This window comes from Ambystoma mexicanum, chromosome 5p (assembly GCF_040938575.1).
Source record: "Ambystoma mexicanum isolate Mex_15411 chromosome 5p, UKY_AmexF1_1, whole genome shotgun sequence".
NCBI classification, from domain to species: Eukaryota; Metazoa; Chordata; class Amphibia; order Caudata; family Ambystomatidae; genus Ambystoma; species Ambystoma mexicanum.
In genome coordinates this window covers 909373020-909390471 of record NC_090930.1, presented here as the reverse complement: position 1 = coordinate 909390471, position 17452 = coordinate 909373020, and the positions used below count along the sequence as shown (strand labels likewise).

The following is a 17452-nucleotide window of genomic DNA, read 5'->3' as shown; positions in this document are numbered from 1 at the left end:
TGGAAGCACCGCAGACTGGTCGGTACCTTTAGTGAGCCAGGATGACCCATTACTGTAGAACTTCAGGGGTTTTCAACAGGAGATGGAAAAGTTATTTGCTCGACACTTGCATGGACAAGCTCTTGATAACAAACTCCTGTCCCTCCGCCAAGGGAATCAAGATTTGCTGACTTATATTGCCACCTTTAATAGACTCGTTGTAGAAGCGGGGTGGCCAGAAGATAAAAGAACCACGTTGTTTAATCGGGGCCTACGAGGAGGCCTGAAGGATGTCCTTGCTCACGTGGTAGACCCACCTAAAGGCTGTGCAGAGTTTATCAACCCGGTAGTTCAGTTGGACCACAGATTACAGGATCGAAGAACAGACCGAAGTAGACTTGAAAATCGTGTCATGTACGCACGTTCAAAAGATAATGTTCAACGTCCATCAGAAAATACCACAGAACCTATGCAGACTGGAGGAGTATGACCCCCTTTAACCAAGGGTGAAAGAGACAAGAGGAGACAGCTACAGCTATGCCTATACTGCGGTAAATCGGGTCAATACCACAAAGAAAGCCCAGTGAAACCCTAAAGGAAGGTGGTAGGCGCTACAGAGAAAGAAGATGATGGAAAGGAATTGGAAAACTACCAGGCCTGGCAAGCGTAGAGGTCCACTTGTCGAGCGAGAAGGATGAGTCACAGACCTCACATTTTGCCCTACCAGTAACCTTGATCAATCACCAACAACCATCACGGATGCATGCCATAGAGGCATATATAGACAGCGGTGCAGTTGGTAATTACATAGATCGAGAACTGGCAACAGAAATGGGACTTCCCTTATGCACAAAACCAACAAATGAAAAAGTAACTACTGTTGACGGTACAGAAATTTCTTCTGGACCAGTAACCCAATGCACAACAGAATTAACCCTTTTGTGTCAGGATGGACATCAAGAAGCAATCATGTTTGACCTCATCAAAGCTCCTCAGTTCCGGTTGATGTTAGGGATGCCATGGTTAGTAACTCACAATCCCCACATAGAGTGGTGTGCAAAGAGACTGACCTTTTCCAACGAATGTGTCCACGCTTGCTACCCAAAATCTATACCACAGCCAAACCTGAAATCTGTTCAAGGAATAGCATCAGGGATCACGGAACAAATGGACACCTTACCAAAAGAATATCCGGATTATCAAGATGTTTTTCAGAAGGAAAAGGCTAAAACATTACGGCCACATAGGCCCAATAGCTGTCAGATCGACCTGATACCTGGCGCACAGGTTCCTTGTGGTCGAATTTATGCACTTACAGAAACCGAAAATCTCCACTTGAAGTCCTATCTGGATCAAAACCTGGCTAATGGGTTTTATCCACCCATCAAAGTCACCGGCAGCCTCTCCCTTATGTTTCGTACCCAAGAAGGAAGGAGATTTGAGGACTTGCATCGATTAGTGCGCACCTAATCAAATCACAGTAAAAAAACGCTATCCTTTTCCCCTTATCCCGGAACTGTTGGACCAAGTCAAGGATGCCCGAATCTACATCAAACTAGACCTCAGAGGAGCATACTACCTTGTACGTGTTAAGAAAGGTGATGAATGGAAAACCGCTTTTCGCACCAAGTATGGCCTGTACGAATATCAGGTAATGCCTTTCCTGCTGTGCAACGCTCCCGCAGCGTTCCAATACTTCATGAATCATGTATTACGGGAATTAATCGATGCCTGGGCCCTGGTCTATATTGACGACATCCTGGTGTGTTCCCCCTCTGAAAGAGATCATGTGGAACATGTTCGCTCAGTCCTTGCAAAACTTCGCCAGCACAAACTGTACACTATACTCAAAAAATGCTCCTCCCATGTCACCGAAGTTGAGTTCCTCAGTTTTGTTCTCTCGCGAAAGGGAGTCAAGATGAATTTACACAAAGTAGATGCCATCCTTAATTAGCCATCACCTTCTTCACTTAAAGGAACCCAAAGCATGCTCAGCTTTGCACATTTTTATCACCGATTTATTCCAGATTTCTCATGGATAGTCCACCCAATCACATCGTTACTGAGAAAAAACAACAAAAAAATCCAATGGACTGAAGAGGCGGAACAGGCCTTTCAAGACCTCAAGAAAAGATTCACCTCCGCGCCAATTTTACGACATCCTCGCCCTGATCTCCCCGATGTAGTGGAAACTGATGCTTCCAGCGTAGCTATGGGAACAGTTTTCTCTCAAAGAGCTCCAGAGACAGGCCAATTACACCCCGTGGCCTTTTGGTTACGTACATTCTCACCACCAGAACTTAACTATGCAATTACAGACAAAGAATTGTTGGCAATAAAATCAGCCTTCAAAGCCTGGCGGCAGTATCTATCAGGTGCCAGACATACCATCACAGTAATCACAGATCACCGAAACCTTCAATACCTAAAGTCAGCAAAAGCCCAATCGTCATGACAGTTGCGGTGGGCTCTATTCTTCGCAGAATACGATTACGTAATAACATACCGACCGTGTGTTCGGAATGGGAAGGCTGATGCCTTGTCTCGTATGGGTGTTGAAGAGAAAACAAACAGTATCCTGGACCCTGGTGCCAGCATCCCAAGTGATAAACTACTGTGACTCACCACCACATTGACTCTGAGTGAACTTCAAGATAAGATTCGAACCTTAATGAGCCCCGAGATCTTGCAGAAATGGAATTCCCAAAATGAACATCACACGGTTCTGGATGGATTACCCTACTTCAGAGAAAGACTATATCTACCAAGTAAAGATCTGCAAGAATTGGTCATGTCTGGTTATCACTATTCCCTGATCGAAGGCCATCCCGGAATTGCTAAGACTCTAGCCAAGGTTAAACAGAATTATTGGTGGCCAACCTGGTGTAAGGACATTGCTCGATTTGTCCTATCCTGTGGGATATGTGCACAAAATAAATCACAAAAACAGAAATCAGCTGGCCTCCTACAACCACTGGATATTCCACCGGCTCCCTGGCATACTCTTACTCTTGATTTTATTACAGACTTACCTCTCTGTCAAGGTTTGAATACCATTCTGGTGGTTGTAGACCTGTTCTCTAAAATGGCACATTTCATTCCATTCAAAGGACTTCCTAACGCTACCGGTCTGGCAAAAGCATTTCTTGAACAGATTATAAAACTGCATGGTTTCCCCCCAGTCCTAATCTCAGATCGTGGAAGCCAATTTGTATCCAACTTCTGGAGGAAATGTTGTACCACGGCACAAATCGATGTTCGATTATCTACTAGCCATCACCCCCAAACGGATGGACAAACAGAAAGAACAAATCAGACATTAGAACAGTATCTATGTTGCATGCTGCATCAAGTGGAAGAGAATTGGAAAGACTTGTTATGGATAGCGGAATACACATACAATAACTCCATACACACCAGCATGGGGCAAAGCCCAATCTACACAATATACGGAAGACATCCATGTACCTCTGAACTAGACTCCCCCCACAATCTTGGAAATGCCAGCAGTAAAGACTCTACACACAAACACAACCCAAGCCTTCAAAAGGGCAAATGAACATTTACTGCAAGCCAAAGACAGACAAAAAAAATTCTCGGACCGGCATCGAAAGACAGCTCCCAATTACCAAGTTGGAGACAAAGTCTGTTTGGCATCAAAACATGTGCCCATAAAAGGTACCCGGACCTTTCATCCAAGATATCTAAGACCCTATACCATCGAATCAGTGATAAATCCGGTGGCTGTCAAGTTAGCCTTACCACCAAGCATGCAAATTCATCCGGTGTTCCATGTGTCACTGAGTAAAACCTGTACACCCAGGAACCCGAGTCTTAACACCACCAAAACCTGTGCTAGTTGATGGAGAGCCTGAATTTGAAGTTAAAAACATCCTGGATTCGAAACATACCAGATCTAAACTATACTATTTAGTGGACTGGAAAGGGTACAGACCTCAAGACAGAACTTGGGAACCAAGTGAACATATTCACGCACCACATCTGATTAAGAGATTTCACCTGGATAACCCCACCAAACCCAGACCGGACAGGAAGGATACCATGAGAGGGGCATTGGGGGGGAGTGCTGTCATGACCACTGTGAGGGGGCACACGTTTTGCCACAAGCAGGCTCTCACCGAATCCTGAGGGCCTTAAAACCACTGCAAAAGGGCTCTTGGAGCCAGTCCTGGCACCTTTGGCACCAGGCTCATATGTAGGATGGAAGGGCTGTTCAAACTAGATCCCATTTATGTACATGGGCCTTTAAATCCAACATGGAAGCATCCACACAGTCTAGTTCTAAGAACCAAGCCATGCAGTCTAGTGTTTTTGGTGTGGCATGCCTGGAACTACCTTCCCTGGTACTACTTTACCTGAGCTATATAAACCACACCCTGACTGCAGAACACACTTTGTGTTATTCTGCAGCCCGCAGCGTGACGCTCACCGTGTCCAGCTCCTGGTCTTCAGCATCTTCCTGTAATCCTGCAAGAACAAGAACAAGATTATTCTCTTTTACCTGAGAAAACACCATCCAGCACTCAGCATATCAACTGGGCTGCAATCTGTGGAAACCGAGAGAAGAAGAAACATCACTCACCTGTGAGTACTAGCTTAAGGACTTCCGGCGAACCGCTACCACAGCTGCTTTTCGAACATTGCGACCTGCAATAACAAGAAAGGGAAAAACAATATTATAAAGCGCGCTTCAAAACATTGAATTCCATCAGTCTTGCCTGAATCCCATTGTGCTACGCCACGCTTCCATCGGAGCACCACAGCAACATCTGCAAAGGAAAAGAGACATATTCAGGTTTGCTTTCAATATTAAACAACCGCACAGCGCTATACTTGCCTTAACGGATTACGGGGGCCTGCTTTTCATCGCGCTTTCATCCACTCACAGCACCACAGCGGCCTGTGAGGAAAAGAAGAAGAAAACACAGGTTAGCTTTAAAAGACAATAAAGGTGCTGCGCTTCGCGCTTTCTCTTACCTAGAAAACGTGGCTCTAAATCCGGCACGCCAGCATCAAGACCTTCGCACCAGAAAAGAAGGAAATAAAATCATTATCGAATTCCCACCATAAACAGAACAAAGACTTAACAAACCTACCTGCCTACCAGCAGATTTGGGGTCACAGCAGGCCTGGGCCCAAGGAAGGTGTACTGCACCAATGATGCAACTCGGGCAGCTCGCCAACAAACGTCAAGTGCCCCTGCACAAGAAATGCAGGAGGGATAGCTCACCCTACAAATAACTAAGATTAATTATTCAGCACTGGGCAAATACTCATCCAGGGTTCCAGATCTCAGAGCCTTCCAGAACCCCCGGGGATATCAGGTGAGCGTAACAGATGCTATGTAAGAGGTGTGCGTGTTGAGGTGGCCCGAGGAGTTGGATAGGGAGTATTGGCCTTCCAGAGGCTGGCTGTGAGGGGGAGAGTGGGAGGGTGGACAGGACGGGCAGTGGTCTGGATTTTTGAAAGCCATTGTGCCCCTCTGACTTTTCGGGATGCTAGTCATAGTGGAAGGTTGCTTTCTGTTTTCTGAAGAATGAGAACACACCTAGGGGATAGAGGCCCTGTCTTTCTACTGACGCCTGGAGAACGGGTGGCAGGAGTTGAAGGTTGGTGAAAGGGGGACAGAAGCTGGGGATGACTTCAGAGAGTATGTGGGAGTGGTGTAAGTAGCTGAGGGGCTGTAATTACACGAGTGCTATTGAATTCAAAGACAATTGTATCACTTAGCTACCAGCTGGATGTAAAAACATATGCAACACTTATGATGCAACTAGATTCAAATTTTCACTGCACCTAAATGCAGCTAGATTCAGAACATTCACTGTACCTAAAATGCAATTAGCTTTCAAACATTTACTACACCTAAAATGCAACTGGTTCCAAAACATTTTCTGCACATAAAATGTAACTAGATCCAAAACATTTGCTGTACAAATCTGCGGTGATGTACCTCATTTTTAAAACCAACATTTCTTCATGTTACTGCACTAAACACTACTTATCACTTCAAAAAAGGTAGCAGGCACTTCTCTCCAGAAAGAACATGGCATGATAACCTGTTCTGAGATGAGAGTTTGCAGCACACGCTTTTTGCTCACTGTACCTTTCACAAATGGGAAATATCCATTTACATATCAGTTGTTGTCCCGCCTACATGGGCAGTCCACTACTTATTACTTACTAAAAAAAATCCCTCTTTTTACTAATTTTACTTCATCTTATGATCCATCAAAAAACATGTTTTTTCACTGATGAGTGCTAAGAAAGATTTCCTTTACATTTTTTCACAAAGCTTACACACAAAATTGGACCCATTTACTACAAATTAATATACTCAGCTCAAAATCCCTTTTTTAAAAGGTCACATCCCATCCCTCTGAGGAATGTCCTCATCCGCCCTATCTACAACAGAGGAGAACACAACTGAAATATTTAGAATCTCAGCTCTGCCCCCATAGACCGCAGGCGGCACTGCAGTCTTCGACAAACATGGGAATTTAAACACACTCCTGCAATCTGATAACCAAACAAGTAGCTGTCAGGAGGGTATTTTTCATAAAAGTGCCACCAGCATGTATTTGTACACAAACAAAGGGGTCTATTTAATGGATGTGCATGTTTTTATTTAAATTGGGTATACATTTCACTAAGCAATTGCATGTATTTTCAGAATGTTTATTTTTAGCAGTTGCCACCTTAAAAGCTGAGAATGTACAGGCCAGGTGTTCTGGCACTATGGGCCTCATTATGAGTTTGCTAGTGCAGTAAACAAGTGGTGGTAATTCCGTTCCGAGTTTGGTGGAAAAGTGGAGAATACACATTTAGGTAAACCTCCACTTTTCCTCCACAAATCTACGTATTTACTACAGTGGAAATACAGATCATGGGAAATATGCCAAAATGTCCATGTAGTCCTATGGACTCCATAAATGGGGAATTATAGTTGTAAGCCTACAGGACTGAGTGGCAGTAACGGGAAACATATTTAGTGGTAATTTGGCAATTTACCGCCAAATTATTGGCAAACTCGTAATTAGGAAGTATGTTCCCAGTGCTAAGAAAGTGACCCACACATTTTTAATGGTTTTAGTGTTATTTGTTCATAGCACTGAGCTAAAATGTCTGCAGCTTTTAAGAGGTTTGCAGGGATTACACTTACATTGGGGTTAGTGGGTTAATGGGATTAAACTCATGGAATATGAGTATGCCCAAATCTGGAAGCCAGGCAATGGACTATGTCTCCCCACTTGTAACACCCTGGGTGTGTCCCTTTGCATAGCAGATTGCTGCTGCCAGGCCAGGTTTGCATTTTACAAATACCATACACACATACACAGTCAACACATAGTTCATGTTTGTTTACATATAACCTCCCATAGGGATTTGTTGGATAACATGAAGTACCCTAAGGGGATGGTCTGATGATATTGAAGTCCGCCCAATGATGGTGTATGCTGACAATGGATGACATTTGATGATATTGAAGTGCCTGCAAAGATGGTGCCTGATGATATAGAAGACCCAACGCAATGGTGTGTGATGATATTGACATCTAGAAGAGATGGTGTGTGTTAATATTGGAGTCCTGTAGAAATGGTATGTTGATGATATTCCGATAGGGATGGAGTGTATTGATGCAAATGTCTCTGCATGGAGCATCGGTGATGATATTAAATTATCTACAGAAATGTGCATACTGTATTGAAAGATATCTGGTTTGTCTTTCATGGCACTAAAAAAGGTCAAGGTTAATGTGTTTTTTTTAATATTTCACCTCCCACAGGCATACACTGGGGTGACATGAAGTGCACCGCAGGGATAGAATTTGTTGATTGCTATGCTCCAACAGCTGGAGGTGGGCCAGGGTGTAATAATCCTGTATACCAAGTCCTTAATATATTGTTTTAGATGATACACAATCTGCAAAGGGATTGTGTGTTATATGTCTGAAGTCATGTTGGAGACATTGTGTGATTAATATTAAGTCCCCACAGGAATAGAATAATATGTAATTTATGTCCTTATATAGATTGTGTGTGATATATTGAAGTCCTCTCAGGGATAGTGTCCAATGATATTGACAGGATCACAATAATAGTGTGTAATGATGACTTGCCCACAGAGCTGTGTGAAATTAATGTCCTCAAAGTGATACCTGATGGTTCTGGAAATCTGGGATGGGATCATCTGTAATGATATTGGAGTCAACACATGGATTGTGTATATTGGTACAGAGGTATCAGGTAATATTATCCCCACCAAAAATATCGCCATACATATGGTCGTCGGGAACGGCCATAGGTGATATTTTTGGTGGGGATAATTTATCGGGTAAATGGATGGAGGGGTTGCGGGGGTGTCCCCCGCTCCCTTTTAAAATATATGGGGTTTGCGGGGGTGTCCCCGCAGGTTCCATGGGGTAATATCGCCGCAGAAATATGGCAACATTTTTGTATGGCGATATTTTTGCGGCGATATTATCACATGGAACCGGTACAGATGTCCTGCATAATGAGATGCCACTATATTGAAATCCCCAAAGGTATTTGTATGATAATCATTTCCCACAAGTCTTATTTATATTGCCCATACCAAATGCCCAATGTGAGAAGATATTGAATTCCCAGAGGGATGATGTCAGATGATAATAATATTGTTAAGGGAAAGAAGCGTGATAACATGAAGGCACAAGTGGGTTGCTGAGTGATAATGCAGTCCCCCAGTGATTTATGTGATGATATTGACATCCTCACTCAAACATTATATGATAGCACTTAAATCGTTAAAGAGATAGTGTGTGATGATACTGAAGTTCCCACAGAAATTATATTGAGGTCCCAACATGATGGCATGTGACAATATGGATGTTCCTTTAGGGATAGTGAGCTACGGAGCAACTTGTTTCCACAGGTAGCACCTTTGTAAATGAACAATAATTAAATAAGACTCGTCATGCTAAGTGATTTTATTGAATTTCCTACTGAATTGATTTTGATGGATTTTTATTATATTGGAAACTCCAGAAGAGGATTTGTGAGTATACTGTAATCCTCCCAAGGCTTGTGCAGGATGATATCTAATGGACTCCTTACTCCCACGGATTCCTCATCTTTGATATTTGTCTCTGAGCACAGCTGATCTTCAGAAACTTTTCCACCACTCGCGAGTACAGCAACTCTGCATCAGCTCCACCCAATGCCTCTATGTGCCTCGCGCCAGACACGACATCCGGTCCAGCATATAGAGAGGTGCTGCCCCAGTGCCCTCAGCTCCTTTTTTCTGGTCACTCTGCAGGCTTTAGGAAGAAGTTTGCACTTCTAGTTCCAATCTGATGACATGCTGAATACAGCAGAGTCCTCTGGATTTAAGCACTGCATTGACTGTGGGCACCAAATGACAGTTTCAGACCCACACCGTACCTGCCTTTACTATCTTGGTGAAGGCTTCAACATGCAGGACTGATTCTCATGTAAATCTATGTACCTGAAGGCACTTCGATAATATGAGGTGAAGCAGTTCACCTTTCTCCACAAGGAGAGATGTGACAAACTAACCCGTTCAAGGTTGGTGGTCACGGACTGCAGCACTGAGGAATGGGCCCCTGTCCAAAGGACAACAAAAAAAAGCAACACTGCAAAATATCAAGATCTCCAGGCAGTTCTCCAAGTCACAACTCCTCTTTGTCGTCGAAGAAGAGGAGCCACCATTCCAAGAAGTACCTGGAGGAACAGGCTCAACAGGTATCTTTTCCTCCCTAATCACCTACTACAGAGGAATGGGAAGTCTTCAGGCAGAAGATTCTTGACATCTTTGCCCAAGCCTTGAATCTAGCAGCTTTGGCACTACGCCGGGCACTTGGCCTCAGTGCCAGTGGTCTTGCCCCTGGCATGAATGGCTTTGGCTTCGTCCAAGCCAGCAGTCCCACTGTGCTCAGACAAGCCAGCAGGGACTCCGTGAGTAGACGAGACAAGGTCCCCTCAACAGGTCACATTGCTGCACCATAACATGCCGGTCCTCTGAATTCAGCCCCTCTTTGCACAGCACGCCCGGAGTTGCAAAAGACGTTGTCCGACTCCCCAGAAGAACTTATATGTCACATTTAGATGACATGCATGATGAGAAATTGGACCCATCAATTTTGTGCTGGAACCACGCCATCCAAGGTTGGTTAGAGACCGGAAAGTAGTTTAAGGTGTAATCATGGGAACTAATGGATCTTGCAGCTGACTTGCAAGAGGCAAGCGGACTGGACACCATAATAGAGGTCGACATGCTCCATGCTGCTACCCCAGGCAAGCCACAGGCCACTTTTGTGTGACTGATTGCCACAATGGTAGGCACCTTGGGGGTTGTCTGCCTTTTCATGCCCTTTGGTTCAGTACAAGCTGAGGGACCGCCTGGGCGACGGTGCAAAGAAGGAGATGCTATTGCCTGAAGTTGGGGTCCATGCTCAATGTTGACCGGGGACTGGCAAACAAGCACAGGCCGGCTCCTTCAGGGCTCCTTCAGGCACCATGTTCCTCTCTGCCATGCTTCACCAGAAAATGTGGAGGTTCAGGCTGCTACAGTAAACCTAAAGACTATGCATTTTCCATTCTTGCCCCCTGACAAGAAGAGCAAGAGACTTGACGCAAAGGGAAGGTCTCTGGTTTGTGAACAACTCCTGTGCACTAGCCAAGTTCTCTTTTTGGCTCTGGTCCATCATTGTAGAGACGTTGAGCATATCCCTGATGGGGTGATGTGGAATGGCTTTGAGGCTCTGATTAGGGACGCAAGGACCTTTCCTGCCAGATCCTTGATTCAGAACTGGATACTGCAGACTGGCAAGAACCATGGCCACCAGCACAGTACTGCAGAGGTTTGCTTGGCTCAGGACATCAGGTTCTGCACCAGACATTTGAGAAAAACCTCTGGACATGCCCTTTGGTGGCATGAACCTGTTCTATACTAAGGCCGATGAGTACTTGCAGAAGTTTCAGTCCTCAAAAGCTACTGCTAATTAATTGGGGCTATGTCAGCATCTGTAGCAAGATTGGGTGTGGTGCTTAGGAAACAACACTCTCCTTACCCAAGTGGAAATGACCCATAGGCTAGTTGTTACAACTCTACAGGGCTATTGCCCCAAGGCGGGTGTGCTAATGAACACACCACATCAGAAATGGAAGTGGGTTTTCAGGAGCTCTAGTAAAGGGAGACAATAACATGGATTTAGTAGGAGGCAGGAGTAATAACAAGGAACATATGATTGCAAGGTCAAGGTGTCCTGGGTAAGTGTAGGTTCCTAGCTGGAGGTTCCTAGCTGGATATGAAAGAGCCTGGATCCATGAAGGCACAATGAGAGGGTCATGAGAAAGAAATAAGAAAAGAAAATACAGGAGATATGTAAAGTATGGATCCTCACTAACATTGCAAGAATTCCTTTTATGCACCGTCTTTCTCCCAACAATGTAGTATGCAGCTGGTGGTTTTGAGGAAAGAACCACACCACATGGTCACACACTGCACTCCAACACCGGGAAATGGGAAGGGTTGCAAAAAGAAGACATCATCATAACCTCACAGTAAGGGGGACCACAACTTCCATGAATCACTGTAAGTGCTTAGTAAGGGATCGGTGCAAGGTGCACCTATGCAGGGTGCGGGCATGGGGACCCTGGACTCAGTTCAGTGAAATCTTTAACAGCATCCCCCCAGTAACACCTCCCCACTGGAAAGACTGAAACTGGACACTGGTCCTGGTTTTAAAGGGTACCGTCTATGAAACCTAGCAAGGAGTGAAGGAGCCATTGCATGGCTGACAGGAACCCCCGATCTTTCTTCTGCTCCATGCCCCTCCAATGAATCAGATATTGCAATTTCTTACTAAAGTACCTGACGTCTACAATTCTCTGAACTTCAAACTCCTCCTGGGTTCCTCCAGCTGGAATATTCAGCAACAAGGGTCGGGGGTGATCCACAGATTTCTGAACGAGTTTCAATAGACACATGAAAAACTGGACAGATCTTATAATGAAATGTAAACTTTAATTTAATGGCTACAGGATTTACATTCCAAATTATTCTGAAAAGACCAAATACTGAGGTTTTAGTTGTTTACTGCATTACAGAACTTTGATATTGGTCGTGGTTGTGGAAAACCATCATTGACTTGGTACAAGAGAGCTGGTCTCCTTTCTAAATTGGTGAAAAGGCATACCTGTTCCTGAGCCATTTGTAGATGTTTCTTGGCTGCATTAGGACTTTTTTTCATAGGAGCAACTAAGTCAGTAGCTGCTAGAACTTTTCTCTTGGACCTAGTGTAAACCAAAATCGAGCAGAGAATTAATCCATGAGAGGGAGGGGAAAAGGTGTGCCCTTTATATATTAATTATTTGAGTCGTTATAGAAAAGTTCTGCAAGAGGTAACAGACAAGTCCATCTTTTTTCATGTTCTACGAGATAACTTTGGAGGTACTGGCCAACCGTTTAGTTGGCTGTCTCACTCTGTCCAATGCACTCTTGGTGAAATAGAGACAAATAATTGATATGATATGATATGACATGATATGGCATTTGTAACGTGCCTATACACAAGTGTTTCAATTCAATTTCACTCCCAATTCTGTGCTGACTTTTTTACAAAAGGCAGATATAAATTGTGTTCCTCTATTTGTGATAATAAAGCTTGCTACACCATACACTTGAGTGATATTTAGGAGGAAATATTGAGCTAAATTGGGGGCTGAAAGAACTTCTTTTAGAGCAAAGAAATTTGCCATTTTGGTTAAAGAATGACTTTTAAAATAACCAAATAACCTATTTTGATCATGCAAATCTGTGATACAATTCATTGAACATGACTGCGAAGGTCAATCTGGAAGAGGGTAAGGGTGAACCAATCCCATGGGGTTTCTTCCGATGATCTTGGCTCGAGCATAGACTCCACAACCTTGAATGTAATCGTCCATCTCTTTTTCATGGTGGGCTACCATGCATAGCTCTCTATATTTTCCATTTTTTTCTGATATCGAAATGGCCAGATCTTGGAAGGTCATGACACCAATTCATAATTGTCTGTCACTCTTTTATTTGTAACCAAAGCTATAAATTATTGAACAACAATTCTTGTTCTTCCCTCTTGTTTGGGTCTGTTTGTAGGAATGACTGTTTAATGGGTAGAGTGTAAGTGATTCTTAACACGTATTCATAGGAAAGAAGTTGGGGATACACAGGAGATATAATCTTTTCAAGAGGTACAAACTGTAATCCCTGAATTTTGTTTTCCTCCCTCTTATTGGAAAGTGAAAGAACATCTGCTTTACTATTATAGTTACCAGGTTTAAACAGGACAGTCAATTCAAACCATGAAAATAAGTGAATCCACCTTTTTTGTCTCTGGTTCATGGATTGAGCTGCCATAAAACATCCTAAATTTCGGTGGTCGGTATACACAATGCTGATATATGATAAGTAATTCATAACAAGCTTGTACACAAGTGTTTATAGTCGTGACAAAACAAGGGAGAGAAGACAAGATAAATGATCTTACTAGGCCTTGTGTCATTGAGAACGAGAAGTGGGAGGGGAAAGGGAGTGGGGAAGTGCAAGGGAGAGGGGCAGGGAAAACAGGGCAGCAATGCTCTGAGTAAGTGCAGCCAGGGCAGCACAGCTCTGGGTAGTGCAAGGAGAACAAGGGACTGTAGGGATACAGTTGCACCCTCTAAGTGCATGGTAGGCCCGGAGGCAGTGCAAGGGTGTCTGATCAAAAAGAGCCTGGTACCCAGTCAGACTCTGAGGGTAGCCAAGGGCTCGAGATGGAAGGTATTTTGGAAGAGAACGTTGGATGTAGTGCAGGCTCCAGCCCCAGAAAGCTTTGTGGACAATGCAAAGGTTCTTGAACTTGATCATTGCAGCCACCGAGAGCCAGTGAAGAGATTTCAGGGCTGGAGAGATACGGTCCCTGGGCTTGAGGCCAAGGATAAGTCTTGCAGTCCTGTTCTGGTTAGTTGCAGAGGGCGGAGAGTAGAGGAAAGCAGATTGAGAAAGAGGTCTGGAGACAGTGAGCTTCTGGGGGAAAGTGAGAAAGGGAATGTGAGACGGTGGTGTGTTGTGCCCCTTCAAGAAGCTGTCTCTATTCAAGAATGTATCTTTGATTGCCAAAAGTTCTTTTTCGAAAATGCTGTAATTCATCTCAGCTCAAGTTGGGGAATAGTAGGCTATTGCATTAGTGTTCTTGGCCTTTGGTTCTTTCTGTAGAAGTGCAGCACCCAAAGCATGGTTAGATGACTCTGTTTCCAAGACATGAGGTAAGTCTGGATCAGGTAACCGAAAGACAAGCTCTGAGGGGAATCTGTTTTTTTCAGAATGTTAATGCAGTATCCCTATCCTAGGTAAAGTTGAATGATACTCCTTTATTTAATCGCCTGTTTAAAGGGAGCAATATTCTAGAGTAGTCCAGAATGAACTGTCTATAAAAATTAGCAAAACCCAAGAAGTGTCACACTTCTTTAATGGCTAGGGGGACAATAATTCAATAATATGATCTATTCCTAGGATCCATTTCCACACCATCGAGTACTAGGATGTATCCTAAATAGGAAATGTGTTTCTGATGGAACTTGCATGTTGTATCTTTAGCATAGAGTTGGTGTGTTTGAAGTCTTTGTAAAACCTCTTGGACATGTAGTATATATGTGTTATAAGAAGGGAAGAAGATGAGTATGTCATTCAAATAAATGACACGGTAAACATCTAATAAGTACCAAAAATGTCATTAAGTGTTGGAAAACCGCAGGGGCAATAAATAAGCCAAAAGACATTCAAAATATTTGAAATGTCATAATTACATACAAGAAGTCATCATCCATTCATCTCCATTGACCATCTGTATCAGATTCTAAGACCCTTTCAATCAATATTTGTGTAAATCTGGCGTTCTTGCACTTGGTCTAAAATGACTTGTGTAAGCGGTAAGGGGTAACGATTCTTGATGGTAATGGCTTTGAACTGTCAATAGACTAATCAACGCCGGAGTTCTATGCCATCTTTCTTTGGAATTAATTATATGGCTGCACAGGCAGGGGATGTAGAATGGCGGAAAAAACCCTGCTCTAGGTTGTCCACATATTGTTTGAGTATCTTGTTTTCTTACTCAAAGAGCAGAATCATTTCTATTAGACAGTCATTTTCCCAATAAGTGGGCAGCTTGTCAGCCTCCTTGGGAACTCATACATCAAAGCAGTCAGTATATCAGGAGGGAGTTTTGTATGTGTAGCTAACGCCCTTAGAGGAATGGTCACAAGTGAAGTCAAAGGAATTGGATTTGGCTCCTTTGGCCCTTCGCACTCAATACCTGAGAACTGGATGAAGGACATTGTCCCAGCTGAAACGTGAGTTTTTTTCTCTCCAAACGATCAATGGGTTATGGTGTTTTAACCACGGCATGCCAGTGGTTACTTGAAAGTGAGAAGCTGCAGTAGCGTTAAAATATTAATAACCCTGAGGATGCAAGACACATATCATAAGGACAGACACAGTTTTCAAAGAGATGTGCCCAGATATAAGGGGTGACCCATCTACGTACATGATAGGTTTAGACCTTGTTTTTGATCATAGTGGACTGTTTTTCTGGTGAGTGAAAGAGATATTGATGAAATTCCCAGTGGCCCGTCTATCTAACAAGACTAAAACCCCTTCCAATGTGTTTTCTTCCCAAAATACATCGACCAAGATCAACAAAAGGGAGCATTGACTGGGCATGATTGGATATAAACAGGAATGGGAATTAACTGAAATTGCACTCGTCCTGAGAATCCCTATTGAGGTCGGCTCATAGCGTTTCCCGAAGGATTAGCAAGAAGACATTTCTGACAAAACAGTAGCAAATGACCTGCTACCCCAAAATAGAAACACAGCTTCTGTTTTCTTATCCTCTCCCTTTATTCAAGAGTTACTGGGCCTCGTGTACTACCCAATTGCATCGGTTCTGATTCATTGGAGGGAGTCTCCTTTTGCCACTTGGGGACCGATCTACAAAATTCCCATATTTAGTTTTCTCCTTTTTGTTTGCTAGTCCTTTGATCCATTCAAATCACTAAAGAAATGTACTCTGCTAGACTGTCAGGCGGTGCCAATGATTTGAAACAGGGCATCCTTAAAGTCTTCCATTAAAATTTTACAAAAAATAGTAAGTTGGACATTTTCTGACTAGTTGGTTTGAGCTACTTACCCCTGCATATGTACAATGTGAGAGAAGTCGTCTCTATTCCCTTGTCAGATGTCTAATAATTAATTCCATAGAAATTGGACCACATGCTGGCAGTTAAACATTGTTTGAAATGCTTCCAGAAACCCATCATAGCTGGATAGTATGGGGCTATTCACATTAACACAGGGTGTGGCCCAATCTTTGGCCTGATCAGGCATACAACTGGGGCTTGTTCAAGTAATGAATACGACATTGCGTCAAAAAGGAATTAAACTCCATGGGATCCCCAACAGACTTGGTGGGCATTGGTGGTGACGGAATACAGGAGGACACCCCTGGACTTGGCAGAGTTGCAGGGGAAGAATGGATTGAGAATTGGAATGGGAAGTCCTCCCTCCTGAATTAAGGGTGGTATCAGGGTTAGTTCCCCAGGGATTTCCCAGTGTGGAATGTTTCTTGCAGCCCCGACATAGACTGAAACAACACAGCATTCTATCAATGACATTTGGCAACCCACCCTGTACTTGAAGTGTTTTCACTGCAATGGCCCATCCTTTATTTTTATTTTTTTCTATGGGCAAGTAAAGGAAAAATGGTCTTTGCAATCCATCAGCATTGTAGTGAGAGAGGGATGCAGGACCTCTCAGGAGTTTCGGAAGCAATACACTCCATACCCAAGTGGAAATGTCCCATAGGCTGGTTATTACACCTCCACAAGGCCATTCACCCAGCCAGCAGTGCTACTGGAGACCCCCTACAGAATTGGAAGTTGGGTTTCAGGAGCTTAAGTAAAAAGAGACAGTGGGCCTTATTAGGAGTTTGGTGGTATATGGCCGGTAAATCTGCCCACATACTGCCAAACTGTATTACAGTTACTGAATCTCGGTCCGGCAGTATTACCGCCAGGTTAAGAATGTTGGCAAGGGGTGTAAATTCCCATTCCATGGAGGCCCTTTGGACTCCATGGGGGGGATTTGCCAGTATTACCGGCATCGCTAATACCAGTGAATTTTGCCAGTAAGTGCAGGTCTGAGGTTGCTCGGAACACGGGATTATACTGTGTGGAAACTGAATTCCAAGGAACTTGCATTGCAACTAACCTGATAGGCTACAGAGCCCGCCCCGGGTGCTAATTTTGCATATATTTTTTTAGGAATCCTTGTTTCTGCCTCCATCCTCAATATCAGTGAATACATATGTGCACTGATTCATTTTCAATGCTCGAAATCAAATGAAATGTTTGTATTCAAATTTATGGAAACT

The 17452-nt window shown here is 43.6% G+C and overlaps 1 protein-coding gene across 2 annotated transcripts in view; it reads left to right on the top strand.

Annotated features, from left to right (window-relative positions):
* ADCY1 (adenylate cyclase 1) overlaps nucleotides 1-17452 on the top strand; it is a 2048432-nt gene that overhangs the window by 1471560 nt on the left and 559420 nt on the right. The window lies entirely within an intron of this gene.